The sequence below is a fragment of the Daphnia pulex genome, chromosome 6 (genome assembly GCF_021134715.1).
Source record: "Daphnia pulex isolate KAP4 chromosome 6, ASM2113471v1".
Taxonomy (NCBI): Eukaryota; Metazoa; Arthropoda; class Branchiopoda; order Diplostraca; family Daphniidae; genus Daphnia; species Daphnia pulex.
In genome coordinates this window covers 2,385,032-2,402,321 of record NC_060022.1, presented here as the reverse complement: position 1 = coordinate 2,402,321, position 17,290 = coordinate 2,385,032, and the positions used below count along the sequence as shown (strand labels likewise).

The 17,290-nt window shown below is 38.0% G+C and overlaps 1 long non-coding RNA gene across 1 annotated transcript; it reads left to right on the top strand.

Annotated features, from left to right (window-relative positions):
• The first annotated feature begins 15,053 nt into the window (after positions 1-15,053).
• LOC124195345 lies at positions 15,054-16,623 on the top strand. Its single transcript, XR_006875153.1, has 4 exons — positions 15,054-15,131; positions 15,314-15,421; positions 15,609-15,793; positions 16,222-16,623. It is a non-coding gene; the product is annotated as an uncharacterized LOC124195345 (long non-coding RNA).
• Positions 16,624-17,290: the final 667 nt, after the last annotated feature.

Below are 17,290 nucleotides of genomic sequence, written 5' to 3'. Positions count from 1 at the left end.
GAGGACTATAGATGTAACATGCTGATGGCCGGCATGCCATAAGTCAATCGAACGTGCAAGCCCGGTTTTCTTTTTTTCAGACTCTTGTCCGTGACTCACGAACGAGCCAATAGCCTCGGGGATAGATATTTCTTGGGTCGACCTTCTCTTGTATAACATTCGCCAACCATCACACGCAAACTTTCCACCCAGTCCATCCACACATACAACCCTCCTATTTTTTTTTTTTTTTTTTTTTGCGTGAATCACGTGCCAATAACTTTTGGCTGGCGACTTTGACTCATTTACGGTTTACTTGACTGCGTGGGTACATGGCTGTTTTATTTTTTCCAGTCATTTTGTTTTGTTATATTCGACTTTGTACCGAAATTGCAAATCGTCACGATATTATTTATGATTATACGTACAAACTCAAATTAGGGGCATATGCTGATATGTTTTTTGTGCTGTGTAAAAACCCTCCATATTTGTTATTCATTCGTGTTTCTATTCAATTCTGGTTATTATTTAGATTCTTTTTTCTTCTTGTGGCTCTCTTTTTATTGCTCTTGTTGTTGTCGTTCTCTCCGTCTGCTGTCGTCGTGAGACTGCTCAATGTAGCGTGAAAACGTTCCACTGTATATATTAAGTATGCCGGTCCAACAACTTTTTTTTTTTCGATGTCTGCCTCTATTTGTTGCTACATTGCAAACAAGGAAAAATAATCAAATTCTATATTTTATCGATTTCTTTCATTTTTTCCGGATTGTTGCGTCATTTGATGGGATTTTTTTTATTTTTATTTTTTAAAATCCTTGCAGTATTATATATATGCGGAAATTGAATTGAATTATGACTTTATGATACACCAGTTTCTCTACTCACGTGTAACAGGGCGGCTATAGGCCCTCCTCCATTTGGGCTGGTGGTGGTGGTGGAAATTTAAGGGTGGGGTCGTGATATATGTCTATAGCTTCTTCTTCTTTCTCGATCCCTTTTTGTATATTTATAATATAGTGTACCATACACATTGACAGTGATTTATTCACAGTTATATAGAGCTAGAGGGGGGATCTATATATATATGTTTATATATTAGACATGTTCCATGTGTGTGTGAGCCTACTACGTCTAAACAAGAAGGAAAAAGAGTTAAATGAGATCGTGTTTCAAATTTTTATTTATTATTTCAACCCCCTGTCGCTGTTGCGGGTGGATATTATGTATATAAGAGAAGAGAACAGGTCCTTTATACATTTCCCCCCTTTTTCCTATACAGCGCAGCACAGCAGTTGAGCGATAATGAGAAATGTTTCTCATCTAATATATATCTGCGTTCAGCAGCCCGCAGTATAGGCTAGAAAATAATATCACGACGTCCCAATTCTTTTTAGATTGTTGAACACATCGCGGCTTCCTCATGCGAAAGAGTTTTTCCACCTTATATCGATTGAAGACTACTATACTACTATATACTTCTTCTTTTTCTTTTGAAATATTATAATCAGGTTATATAGCTTGATATTATATAGATTTCTGCATTCCATTTCCACGAATTTTCGACATGATAAAAGATTGCGTAAAAACATATTATAGAGAAAAAGGCATGAAATTCCAGGGGTTCATCACTTTCTGCAGGAGAGTCTCTGCATCAGACTTGAATAGTTTGACAAAAGCTCGTCGGTTTTTTTTTTCTTTCCTCAGATATTTGTCCTCTTATATATCCGATATGCGACGAGGAAAGTCCATTTTCATCGCTTATATATATATAGGAGAAATATTCCAAGAACTTGTATACACATATATAAGATGAGCCCCTATATAGATCGTGCTGGGCACAATGAGAAACTGGCCCGTAGCTATAGCCCTATGTGCCTTTTCTTCCGTTATATATGTAGTATAGACCGACAGCAGCAGTCATATAGAGCGGCGGATAATAATCATCATCATATAATAGGCGCCTTTCCCTTGCTCTTCATCTTTCATCAACAGCAGCCGAATATTATATCAATCATATATACATGACCGTGTATACATAGGATAGTACTTTATATAGGCTATATATTTAGCTAAAAAGCGAGCATTCCTCGCCAACAAAATGGCACCCATTTCTGATAGGTAGATATTTGTAAGGCCTACATTCAATATGAATAAGACCCGCGTCCATCGTCTTATTAGTTATAGATAGGCCTATATATATAGTCGATAGGTACATATATACAACATCGGCCCACCAATTTTGATTTTTCTATAAAATAGAGGATTATGTGCCCCCCCCCCCTCTCTATCCAATTCGATCGAATGACCAACAGGAGAAAAGAATTCAATATTCTTTACTTTATACGATATTATATAATATAGAGCAATGCAGCGTAGTAATCTAATATACAAAATCAAATCTCCATGGCCTACAAGTGGGTTTATATACCATAATGGAGACTGCTGCTGGTGCATGATCCAATATAAATGCTATTGGTTTGAATTTATAAAAGGGTGGACTTTGATTTCTATATTTTATTCCTGGTATTAAATGTAGAGCGGTCCGGTTTTTCTATCGATCGTCTAGATCAGATTATATCCTACCATTCACGTTCACACCTGTAAATTCGATTTGGAAATTCTTTGGCGCCAAAACAAGATTTTCGGCCCACATTTGAATAATAATTTGATACAAAACTCTATAAACATATTTCTGTCAAGAAAATGACTCCATTATGTAACAGTTATTTGACTCGACTATATGCGGAAATTATTGATGACTACTAGGCGACGTAGACAAAAAGTTTTGGACAGCGATTTTTCATTTTTGTGTGTGTGTGTGTCGATATATTTTGTCGTGAGTGGCTGCGTGACGGCCGTGAGTCATACAACCGGCGGGACGGGTTTCGATGAAACAGGGCATGCCTAAATAAGAGACACATGCGCTTACGCAATCTATATCTATTGACGTACTAGGAGTTTTATTCCAGACGGAATAACAGCACACAGCACTCTATATATATATACCTATCTATCTACTGTATTACATCAGCAACTATGGCCAGCACAACTGCGTTTATTATATTTCTATTCGCGGTCGTGCACAGACGAAATAGTCACGGGCTACGCCATCTCTCGGCGTCTATTCACCGTGACGATGAAATAATAACATGATATGTATAAGAGAGAATTAAAATGATGATAGAATTCGTGTAAAGGCAACCAATAACAACGAAATAATAGACGTGGAGAATTGCAGATGATGGCTGATATATAATTCCAGTCACGAGTTATACTTTTTGACCTCCTCAGCACAACATAATATAATAAATGTAAATGGATAATAACAATAGGAAAAATAACTGGCTGCCATGGTGATGGCGTGCCGAAAATGAAAATGGCCTTCTATATCTTACGTGAACACATAATTTATTGCCAATTTTATATGCCAATCGATTTTTCTTGTTGTCGGGGAGCGATTGATCTCCAGTAGGAGGAGTTATACAATACGACGGTGAGTACGTCTGTAATTAGTAGGTCATGATTTGTATTTGGTTACATATTGTAACATCGATTTCCATCAGAAACAGAATAGTTGTCATCCCAGCAATAGACTGCAGATATAGGCCTATAATATTACAATTCCTCCATCTTCTTTGATATTACATTATAAAACTATTATCATTTGATGATTATATAAGTTTTGAATGACACGGATCTCGTCCCAAGCAAACTGGTTATTTAATATAAACATCACAGCAGGCAGATAATGCGCCAAAAGGACTTCCAAATAAAGTTATCCTATCTATACAAGTCCATATCAAGCTGAATCTATCTAATAAAAATTTGGGCAAAATGATGAAAGACGAATGTCTATACGCGTACTACCACATAGGCCTATATAATACAAGCCGTGAGGGCAACAAGTGATTGAATCTGTCACGAGTGATCGAGCCCAACCGCATCCATCTTCTCTCTCCCCACCAGACTTTTATATATGCAAATTATCTAAATACTTTCTATATAAATATATAACTTATAAATGATGCATCGCTTGATATTTATATTATATATTTTTCTTTCTTTCTTACATGGACATGGATGCTGTCGAGTTTATTAGAATTTTACGTATACTATTTAGGCCCTACAGTTATTTAGAGAAATGTACAATTCATCACTCTACTAGGATATATACAGCCCCGCCCTATATGATATATATAAATCCAGCAATTGACAGATTTATAAAATTATTACGTCATCATTTTGAACATTTTTCCATGTCCTTTTTTAGCCCGTCTGGATATAATACACCAACTCCTTTTCAAGCCCCATGGCTTTCGGCTGATGTGAATAATATCTCTCTAAAAAGATTGGCGCTGGAATTCGCCCATCATCTCCAACAGCTCGTTGATGATGTTATATACGTTGGGTCGCGCTAAGAGAGGTGAATATAATAATATAACAGAGCACACAAAAGACTATGGGCTTGAAATAAAAAAAAGGACCAAAGTGGTCATATAGCTGGGCCGCCACAGTCAGCAGCACCCAAATTGAGGCGAACAAGTGGCCGCCCTCCCACATAGCAGCGCACTTTCTCTTTTCTCTCTCTTATTATATATATTCGGCGCACTTTATATTTGTGTATAAGAAGAGCCGGGGTCAGCCTTTATATAAGAGCAGCCCAGTCACCGGAAATTGTTATATATATATATATATGGGATTTGTGGCTGATGGGGGTATAGAGCTGTGCTGTCTATACATGCTGGACTGCTTACACAATATAGCCTACGTCCACAGATGGATGTGTGTGTGTGTATAAAAAGGGTGGCGCTGTGCGCAACGATTTGGTGAAAGCCGACACGAAAGTCGCATTAGCGACACATCACATCTGATGACAATCATCAAATATATTACATTATATTATTTCAGAAGATTATATAATATGATTTAAGTTGTGCCGCTTTTTTAGTATGTGCGACGTCGGCCACATCACCTTTTATATAAGTATATTTAACATCAAGATATTATCTCCAATCACGATGAAAGCCTGTTGCTAATGTGGGCATCATTCACTTCCTATAATCTATATTTATAATAATACGGTGAAAAGGTCCGCGCCAAGTTTTATTTCCTGTGCACAGCAGGAGTTGATTGTGATGCGTATTAGATAAACGCGAGACGTGCTGATGATCAAAGGGGTTGGTGATGAATATACTGGGAAACGAGATATTCGATGACGCCATTTGAGTTTCTATCTGATATATTATATAGGATCGATCAATAATTTGATCTGTCTAATAGACTTCCACTCACCCTTTTTATATATTAGGCTATTTATGAGCCAATTGATCGATCACAGGTAATAGGCAGGGAAATCAGGTAATATGCAGCAAAACCTTATTTTTAATTTATAAACTATATATTTAATTACTTTTGATTTGTATATAGCTACAGACAATCACTTTTGATTAAACAACGTCCGGCTGATTGCAATTTGTCTTTTATTACTTATTATGGCTGCACAAGCAGCATACATCACCGTGTAATTAGACTGTATAGATTCAAAATGTAATGCCAACAGCATTTGGGGCTGGTCACACGTCGAAACGCCCAGCAGCAAATACCTATTTAATAGCCAGTGCCGCACACATTATATGTATTAGAATACATAGGAGGACAGCAGGAGGGGGGGGGGGACAAAGAACTGCCGCAGAGGGACGAATAAGAGCACGGCAGATGGCAAAGACATGTGTGCTGTGGAGGACCATATATACCGCGTTCTTCTTTTGTGTACGTTTATTCACCACCAACCAGCAGCACAGCAGCAGCAGCTTCTTTTCCAGCAGCACATCTTATTCCTTTTAACAACCTGCAGCCTATTATACTATCCGCGGGAAAAGACGCTCTCGGCGGGAGCGTTTAGACACTTTATACAGCATCATCAATCGATAGAGATGCTGTGGGATCTCTCTGCTTATATTATAGTATACATCTATTATAAAATCTTCCATTTCAATTATGCAAAAGCCCAGCAGCTATAGCAGCTATAGGCCAAAATATTTGATATGGACATTTTATTTTTTCCCTCCTTTTAAAAAGCCATCAAAAGTGTATTGGTGAGCCGAAAATATATGGCGAGCACTTTCAGTCGGTTCTACAACGGTTCTATTCGCTTTATCTATTACTTTTAAAAAATATTAGATATTATATTTCTAAAGATTTTTAAAGCGTCTATATTGTGCAGGCTACAGTATTTTGCGATAGTAGGCCTCTATATCTTTTCAAAGTTATTAAAAAATGTATAGATACATTTCAGTCTTATACAGTGGCTGCTGTGTGTATTATTAAAGGGCAGCATAGCATCAGACGTAATAGCTTTTGCACGTTCAACTTTGGCGCCGTTTAATGTCAAACGGCTGCCCTGTGTTGCACTATATAGTAGTCTACATATTCTATGCCATGGCTGCTAGCTGCTGCTGCCGTAGGCTATAGACGGCGCGCGGTAGTTTTTGTTTTATGGATTTTCATTTCGCCGTCGACAAATTTACGACAATGGACATGAAAATTTCACGACACGCCTCCTCTTATTTCGCCTCTATGCGCTACGAGCTTATTCCACGCGCCAAAAATTTAACATTCTTTTATTAGGTAGATGCCTTAGTATTATACGGGCTGGTTGGTCTATAGCTTCTTCTTTTTCCAGCACTCTACAGTCTTATCATTTTCAATACAGAATATTGAAAAAAACAAAATCGTTATTACGCAATCAACTTATGCGTATATTTACATAACGTATGTTTGCATAATCTTATACCAGGTATACAGAATATTAACAAAGCAGCTCCTGGAATTGTATATGTATAAATACAATAAGGAAACTGAACATATAATAAGGCTAGCGCAATACAACACACACAGCACACATGCACAGCAGCCACATTGAATATATTGATCATATTTATCCAGCCAAGAGCAATGACCCATAAAATCCCCTTTTTTTTCTTGTTGCCCTTTTTCTGCATGGCGTTGTATGTCTCGTCTGCTGGGCTCCCAGTGCGACACATCGTATACACGGGTGTGATATAATACACAAAGGCTTTCTCTCTATATATACTTGGCATATACAACTTGAAGTCTAGTACATCAACACAGCACAGCAGAGAAATATAATATACAATAAACAGCAATCTTCTGATCATATCAAATGTTTAGGCAGCACCACATTGGCGAGCGGTTGCCACATATATAGTTTGGTTGTTCCAGTGTATATCTTTATATATGGTAGTATATATTCTCTATCTATCTATAATATATGATGTATGAGGGAATAGACAGCGAATGTAAGGCGCCCAGCAGCACAGCACAGTGGCGTGTGTTTCGATTCGGTCCGGGAATTGCTCCTGCGGATATATATATTCGGGATATATAGAAAAGGAAGGGAAAAAGGAAGAGAGAGAGGGGGGATGTTATTATATACGAGGGGGAGCTCCCCCTCTCATATCTAATAGAGCGCCTTGCCTTTTTATACTCGATAATAAACTCGATATATATAAAGATATTCAGCCGAGATTGGCCGAGATTGGAAGGACGAGACTCAAGTATGTGTGTGTGTCTCGTGCCAGTATGTGTGCGCATTTTGAACGATATTTGATACGGCTAGACATGCACCAATCAGGCAACCCCCCCTTCCATCTATAATAAAGTCTGAGAACGCAAACGACTTTGGCAACAGCCAAAATGTGTAAACTATCGTCTGAAGCAGCACACAAAACTATAGTATATAAAGTCAGACAGCGAGTTTGTATGTACTGTTACGTCATTTTGTCATGTCAGAAGCGAAATTCCGATACACAAAAGGGCGTGGCATATAGAGGAAAAGAAAGGAAATGGATGCTGCTGCGGTATAATATTGAATGGGATAGGCCAGCAGCAGCGCCCAGCATCACACAGCAGCATCCTCGCGATCGAAAGAGATGCGAGCTTATTGACCCTTTATTATATAGATATATATAGGGGCTGGACAGCCAGTATAATATACGCAGTGTCCTTATATATATGGATTCGTCTTTCCTTTACTATTATGGCCACGTGTGACACGTGGATCGATATAGGAAACATATAAGAATATATATATATATATATTAGACAGCACAGCAATGGAGGAGCTATATATATAACAGTGACGTCAAAACAAAGTTTCCTCGTCCCTGCTGTTTAGATTGAAATCTCGAACTTTGTATATTATATATACAGTATATCCTTTTTGGTGTGACTAATAGATGCGCCTATATATTTACTTATGCGATGGTTCCACCATGCATGCTGCTGATGTGTGATGTCTATAAAATAGTTGAAATTCACAAAGTTTAAAACCAGTCACATTTCATCACCATTTCTACATGTTTTATCTGTTTCTAATTTGAGCTATAATTATCCATATTAGCCTACAGACAATGTTTAATCATTAGATATCAAACGCAGGATTTCATAATTATAGGCTTAATTAAACTAGCATCTGTATAACGGTTGCTGGCCAACCGAAATATTATATCAACTCTTGTTTAGCCTAATTATACAATGAAAATGTTATTCTTTTGTCTATTGTAGATGTATCTATAAAATGTATATACTACATTAGCTGCTTGAGTCTTTCAAATGTTATGTAATAATAGAGTGATGCTGCCCTATAGGATTCAATGCCATGCAGATCTATACAGCCCATAAAGAAGAATACTCGGCTAGAGAGATCTTTTGGGGGGTTTTAAAGGAGTTACTAATGAGGTTGTCAGGCCGCAAGTCACGTTCATCATCATCATCATCATCACCGTAGCTCTTCCTCTGTGCCCCGCTGCTGCTTAATACGCCGCCATCTTATTATGAGCATCACAAAACTATGATAGATGATGGTTTCTGTATATATAGCCTACTACTCTATACTGTATAATGCCATCATCATCAGCTATAAAGGAATACACTGCAGCACCATCATATATATAGAAGAATAAATGCTCTTTGCCTTTAAGCTGCTGAGTAATTTCTATATAGATATGAATATAAGAGGCTGGAATATGTGCTGGCCTGGGGGGCGCTAGCTGTTGCTGCAATGCCGGGATATACAGGCACAATCAATGACCCGCAGGCAAAATAATAATAATATTCTCCTAGGCTCAAAATCTAATCATCGTAATGGAAATAAGAGATTTATAAATATGCCATAAGCATTTTGTTAGGCTGCTATTGTGGCAGCAGCAGATTCGCTGGAAATAGAAGATAAAGTATAATCAACTGGAAAACTTGCCAAACATTATAGCTATTAGGACTGCTATATATCATACAATCAAAAATAGTTATTGTTTTCTGTTTAATTTTTATCATTTATATTAGGAGCGTTGGGTACACGATCGCACTTGATTGTGTAGGCTGCATAGACTGGGTCTTATATATATAATTGGACCACCTACTACACCGATTGAACGGACGACGATCCTCAGGGGTTAATCGTACATATCCTTCCCACGCAACTTTGGAACGTGAGACTAACTAGCCGAGCGAGTCAACGGGGTTCGCCAGGGTTTTATGATGATTTGCCGTGATTTGCGATCTTTATATATTATATTATTATAGACGTGTATTTTATAGTACGCTGGCAAAAGAAGGCCTATTATAAAATCAGGAGGTGAGTTTTAAAGTGCGAGATTATCAGCGGCAATTAAAAAAAGACGCATTGTTTTAATTCAATTTCAATGGAACACCAGCGGAACTGATGAATGTTTCATAGGATTTTCTGAAAATAGTAGAGCTTTTGCTTTATTACAGGCCTTCGCGTTGATGCTGGCCTCCCTGATGCATCAATTAAATTTTATGGGAGGATGGAATCAGACTTGATATAGGCCTACAGTAGTTCGTTTTTGTCCCAGCACTAAGTATAGTGTATATTACAGCACATGAACCCCCGCGAGTGCAAAGAAAGAAGCGTGAAAATGGAAACGAGTAGTAGTATGCGGCACCCCGTTCTTTCGTCTTATATTCTTAATGTGGGCTATAGCCAAAACAGCACGAAATTCTATATAGACACTGTTTTCTGTGCTGCTGCTGGTCTTTGCTAGGGTTGTTATTAGGCTATTACGGTTTTACTTGGCAGTTCCTTTGTTCCTCTGTTGGGAGACCAATGCATAAATCACCATTTTAAGGATGTAGATTCTATTATAGGCTATACATTAAGGAAACGCCGGAATAGAAATGATGATGAGAAAAATCTAAGACATTTGCAAATAAACCAATTCAATACATCAGTCTTACAGCAGTCATTATAAATGTGGCTGGGAGCCGAGAAATATTAAGGACGTTGTTACATTGGCCATCGACGAGTGTCTATATATGAAAAGCACCGCAACAGCACAGCAGCTAGCTATAATATGTGCGGATTAATGCTGGAGACCAGAGGCTGATGCGGTCTAAGAGCAGAATAAATCGCGCATTATTATTAGGCAATATCATGCCCACAGGCATAGAGTTTCTCCTCTCTTTAACCCCAGCAGCACGCAACTTTTAATCAAGTCTTTCAGCCTAGCTAAAAGCAGCAGCACCGGGCTGCTGGATGCTGTGCTATGGCTGTTTGTTTTTCTTTTGCTGGTGGTGGTTATAAGACCCCGGCTCTATATGATGACATCAAATCCTTTTGCATCTAATCAAGACTCCCCCCTTTTCTTTCTAAAATTTCCAAAATGTTTTTTGGGGGGGTCTCTATATTAGATTTAGAGGACCCAGCAGCACACATATATGCATAAATAATATCTCTCTACCAGAGTCGAGACACATGACGTCAATTTCTTTTTGGGTGGTGGTGGTGGGTTTTGGCCGCCGCATAGACACATAGACATAGTCTACATAGAGGATATACATAGCGAAAGGTTAAACATCGCGTCTCGTTTATATAATATCTCATGCATATTTACTGGATGCTTTGGTTAAGTGCATCCCCTCCAGCCTGTATATACATGGATATACATATACCCCAGCACTCTTTATAGTATAAGAGAGACCCATACAGCGCAGCAGCATCCCGCAAAAACCATTTCCCATCTATACAATAAAGCAGCAGCTATAGCGGAGAGAGAGAGAGTCTTTTAATATATCTATATACCGGCCCTATACTGCTGCTGCTGCTGTTGTAATATCTAAAAGGAGACATCGCCCTGGCTGCGCACGGCAGCATCAGCAGGGATCAATAAAATGCCCCACAGCCGCTTGATTTCCTTTATTCTTTTTCTCCCCCCGGCCCCTTGTGCTGCTGTTCGATCCCATTGACGTTTGACACTTTTTGGTTTTTCTTATTTTCTTCCCGAATTTGTGATGTCGTTTATATTTCTCGGCTCGCAAATGTTGCACAGAGGTGTTTTCGTATAGACATGATGGGGGTTTCTTTCATCACAATAATTTTGTTGTTTGACTTGTTTCTTTTTTGTTGTTGTAGTAGAGGATGGAATACAATAAGGTTTTTCATATATCCGGATATGTTTATGTAAATATTCACATGTCATATGGACATGTTCACATAAATGTATAAAGAACATTTACAGTGCGCATGCAAAGGGAGCTGAATCAGCTCTATATCCAACCACGTTCACAGTAAATAAATGTTGACTTATTTATGGTAATAAGAAATAAGATGCAAAGTACATCAATTTAATTTGTTATACTAAATAATATATTTTGTCAAATCATGCGAAAACAAATTCGAATCAAAAATAGAAAAATGGGCTGATTGATAAAGTTTCTACATCAAATTTATTTAAAATATTATAATTCTGGTTGTATAAGAAGATGTTAACATACATAGATCTATATATAGGGTCAAACGTTATTATATGATGGATTAGAAGGTCTTGTCTCCACGTCTGTTTGTTCTTCCAAGTCAGGTTTGTTATTTGTTATTTTTCTTTATATGTAATATAGGCTATTTTCGTTTCTCGCGAGTGCTGATGACGATATATGTTGACGACAGAAGCAGAAGGCGATGGCCCTTTTTTCTTCCTTTTATAGTGACACATCACACACATTTATTTGGGACATGGCAGTGCTGTTATAGCACGCATGTCGGGAAATGTATAGAAAAAACATTTTAGGTATTCCAACTGGGTGGTATGCCATTTAGTTGGGCACCGCGTGGTGGACACAATATCTATCTAAATATAAGAAATGTTTAACTTTATACATTTCCTTTAAAAAATAGAAGAAGAAGATATAGAAATGATGGGACAATCTGGTGCCGAAATAGGAATAGAAATGTGTAGGCCTACATATCTCTAACAGAGCAATAGCTATTATGCCTATTCAGATCTTTTATATGGGGCTCTACTGTCAAGGAAAGGACGATAGGAGAATAGCAATGAAGCAATAAAAAGGTTTTTTTTTCAATTGTAGAAAAGATGTATAAGCCCACAAAATTGACAATAATATTGAACAATTTGAATATATTCAAAATGGCTGATGTATACATCAGCCAATATACACCCATTTGCCATGGCACTTTAAAATGGGTATACTTTTATGCGCATCTTTTCAAAGTTATTGCAAAACAATTCTGATAAAACAGACAGAATTAAATAGATGCAAATGAATTACCCCCAATTCGTTTCCTTATGCCTAAATCAATTTGATGCAACTCTCTGCAGCAGCTGCTCCAACTCCTCCTAAAAGCAGCAGCAGCGCTGGAATTATATAAAGTTCTACATATACGTACAATCTACCTAAATAAGCTATTAATATGTAGGATACGGACGCGCGGTGGCTGCGCGTTTCGTCCGTATGCAAATCAGGGGTGCGTGATTTAGCCCCACTTGACATGCTGTTGCTGCCGCCGTGCCCATCCGAATAAGAAACAAGTCTATATACAGACAAGGAGAGCTATAGACGAGAAAAGTATAGTATAAAACTTTGCTCATTCAAAGTTTCGTTCTAGCTGCTGCTGCTGCTGTGTTAGTAGCCTCTATACCCTATAAACTATAGACGAAGCCCGGCGTGAGAGAGCTGATTTGCTGCTGCTGGGTGTATCGGGAATGAATGTATAGTAAGAGAGAGTTGTATATTTGCCCAGCACATCACAGTAGATATATTTAGTGGGTCCGCGTGTAGTATAGGGGCGTGTGTGTTCAGTACATAAAGTCAAAGTTTGGACCAGGAAAGATGTCTCAACTTTTGGGCTGTTTGATGAGATCTTATTTTCTCTCCTGCGTGTATAGCTGCTGCTGCTGGGGTTTTTCCACGTATTATAGATATCGGCGGATAGAATATTTATCTAGGAATAAAATTACCATACATTATGCACGAGACATCATCAAGAGGTTACTTGTCTTTTGGACTATATAATCCAACAGTTGTATAACTCGAATATGTGTGCGTCTATTTAGTTCTGTGATTGCTCGCGGACTTTACATGTTAAACGTTCTCCGGACTTTGTTTATAAGTAATTCTAAATAGATAATATCAAATGATTCTATACATCTATATTCTATACAAGAGCAATACATTTACAACAGGTTCTTTTATTTCATTTCTTATAGATAAATTGGCCTGGCGTAGTATAGACACACCCACACGTAATATAAGGTTTAAAGGAAAAGGCCCTGGAGCGATTCCCTGCAGGGCCAGCGTGTCCAGCAGCAGCTCATCAACAAGTTATTGGTTGGACGTGCTGCTGAAGCTCTTTTAGCTTTTATATATTCTTCTCTCGGTGCTGCTGCTGCTGGGCCGTTGTTGTTATTGCATCAAGCGAGATGAGAGAGGAATGTCGGAAATTCGTCAGCTGAGACGTAGAAGAAAATAACAAAAAGACGGACAGCTGTGTTGATTGACTCTGTATGCTGTGTAGGCCTACAGTAGTCATCATCGTGTAACTCGATTTCTCGGCTGCATTTATTTTTAGAAAGAAATTGGGAGAATGAATCAACTAGTGTTGCAATCAACTGATGTTATGTAATCATCACACATCGGCCTCTTCTAATTAATTAGACACATTAATATGGCCCCGCCCACATTTGTACAAGAAATCAACTGTCCACCTGCACCCAATGAACCCCGGCGCTAAATGAAATCTCGATTCATTCCTATAAATAAAGTTAAATAATATATTAGTTTTGCTGTTGGCTGGGGTTGAGCATATTATAAGCAGCTCAATTGTTAGACATCTACAAATGGTGTACACACACTCCCAATATACGAGTGGTGAAAATGGTGGAATTATACCGCATATGCGCATTTGGCTGTGCACATGTTTAAAAAGAAAAACACTATATATAGACTTATTGTGCATAGAACAGCATTTCCTCGAAAGAGGTTTAATATAAAAGAAAGGTCCCTTTTGTACATGTGTATATAAAGATAGATATGTGCTGCTGTACAGCACAGAAGAGTGGAGATGATATCGCATTGCTGTGCGAGAGAGAGAGTCGTCCCCAAAGATATCTAGCTGCTCTTTCTCCCACAACAGCCCAGCAGCCAGCAGCCAGTCTCACTCGATTGTATTAATAATACGGGATTATATATCAGTCACGCTGTGAAGGATATGCTGCTGCTGCTGCTGTGTATATGTTGAGAATTAGACGTGATGTTTTGGTGCAGTGCATATATTTAAGTCTTGATATGATTAGACTTGATGTATTTATTTGTCTAACTTTTTATCTGTTTCGAAATATCTTAGTCTGTGTTGTTGTTTTGGGAAGGGGGTAGAACGCCCTTTTTTCTTTTATGTAATACACGCCCTTTTATTTTGTTTCAGATACATAACGCCCATTCTCTTTCCATTTGTTCGGTTCGAAAAAACCTGTTTTTCTTTATTTGGCCGGTTGCAGCATTTATGAATAACAAAATGTTGTAGACTGTTTTCTTATCGGGGAGTGATTGCGTTAGACTTGCGATCTGCTTCAACGTGAACAATATGAGTCATACCAATTCAGCATCATTAGGGGAAATCCATTTTTGGAATTGGGAATTATTATGCAGAGACAAATTGAATGAATGGCAACTTTCCATTTCATTTCTTATCGATATCTTAGGGCTAATTAGAATATTAATGTCGTCTGCTTAAAGTTTCAAATTAAAATCACAAAAATGTGGTCATCGCGTGGTAACTCTCGTCGCCTATCGCTTAATACACACTCCATGCTGTTTAGCAGGTAAATAAAATCAAGAATATCAATAGAATAATTATTGGGGTTTGAATCAAACAGTTAAACCTGTTCCAAATTTGTCAACTGTTAGTTCTAGCCTTGCATTTATCATGTAACATGTATGCCCCCTGTTGATGCATGGCAGTTTGTTTGCACGATGTAACCTTTTTCTATTTTGCATATTTGAGGCCAGAACCAGCCAACTTAACCACACAATTTGCAAGTTTGGCTTGTGCTGGTCTGTCATCATCCTGGTCACCTGGCATCAGCAACAATCTCAGTGTCATCGTTTCTGGGTAATGATTCTCATTACATTTATTAACCTGTGAAACTGCAACGTGCTAGATATTAATGGTACATGACTTGTATTAATGCAATGTGGAAACCTTCAAATTGAAGGCTTCAATTCTCATGTTTATTAACAATTAGAGTTTATCCAATATCCACAATATTTTTCGTAACCATTTTTTATTTTTCATTTAGATAAACAGCATCTTCCTTAATTGGAGAAATTCTCCTTTTTTTTAAATCTCGTTTGTTCTCGTGTACATCCGTGTGAGTGTGGGTGTATTCACGAGGACACCTATCCCGCCTGGTGGATTCAACTTCTCTGCGGATGGATGGAGCGATTGTGGATGCCTGGCCGTTAGATTTCCCAGGCTTTAAAGGTAGGAAGAATTTATCTGTCTTCCTTATTTCTGACTATTTGGCTGCGTTGATTTTAAATTGTTAGATAGTACGGAATACGATTATTCTTAGGCTAGGTGCTGACTAGAACTGTTTCTCTTGCTGTTTTGGTGACTCAGTCAGGGTCTATTCAATAATTCATTTGAAGAACGACTATAGGTCAGGCTTGTTTTGTAACTTACAACTTTGTCCATGGGTAGAAACGATCGAATTCGGAAATATTTTTACCTTTAACACTTCAAGCAAAGTGCAAAGTCTAGAGAAACTGTAATATAACCAAGAGGGACTTTAGAGGGACCCTCGTACACTTAGCCGATCTATTTTTCATGGCGAGGGAGCTTCACAGCACAGCACGGCAGCCAACATATTGTGATTTTTCGTATAATAAATGATCTACGCCGCCACACAGTATACCCAACCTCGGTGGCCTATCGCATACGCGGTTGCTGTCTGGAATAATCCGCAATGATCGATCGTCTCCTGATCATCTAAACAGGCTCATACATGACCCTGCATATTATAGAAACTGTTGCTGCATATAATGGCCAAAACGGATATCCATTTATAGATTTTACGTATACAATAGTTTCCTGTAACGGTACCTAGTAAAAAGAACAAAGTCATCCTGAAACGATTAAGTAATATTTATATACAGACTATTCTAAATCTAAAGGGCAATTTTACCCATCAAATGATTGAATCTGTAAAAATACTCAACGACCATTTGTGATCTTTTTTCCGATTTTATTTCCCATTGTAGACAGAACAATTTTATAATTACGTCCTTTTCTATAGTTTGTGTACACAAACCGTTTTTTTAGTCTGTCGTATAACTATTATACAAAGAAAACAGGTCTCGAGTCCATGTGTCGTGCATTATAATTGGCGTGGGTACGCAAATCTTTTGGTTTATACATATACGTTTCAAACTTTTGGGTTTGAAAGTATTATACATCTGGCAAACATGAGGCGACACATGTTCAATACGGCAGCATATAAATCTAAATAAGAGAAGATGATACGTTAAAACCCTCTTTGTCTTTCAGGCTCGAATGAGTCAGCAGCACACACATATCGCCCTGCTGTGACGTCTTTTGTGTAGATGTGTTGTGCAAAGGTTGAAAGTACATAGACTCTACTGCCGCTGCTGCTAGCTGAACTGCCAAACTACATTATGTGTTGACTTTGAAAACTTCCTTGTCTACTCTCCCGAATATGGACGATATCTAGTGGATATATTGAATGTCACCGGGTACAGAGTGGGAATTACGTCATGTGCTGTAACTATAAAAAGAAACAAGAAAAAGGGGAAGGTTTCGAATCCATGATATTTTTCTAAAATTCATTCAAAATAAATTGTATCAAATGCTGACTCGACTGGCATGTTATTTTTTAAAAATAGAAATAGTTTGGGAAAATGTTATGACCCTTAATCAGCAGCCCCGTGAAGCCAACAGGGCAATTTTATTTTTTCCTGT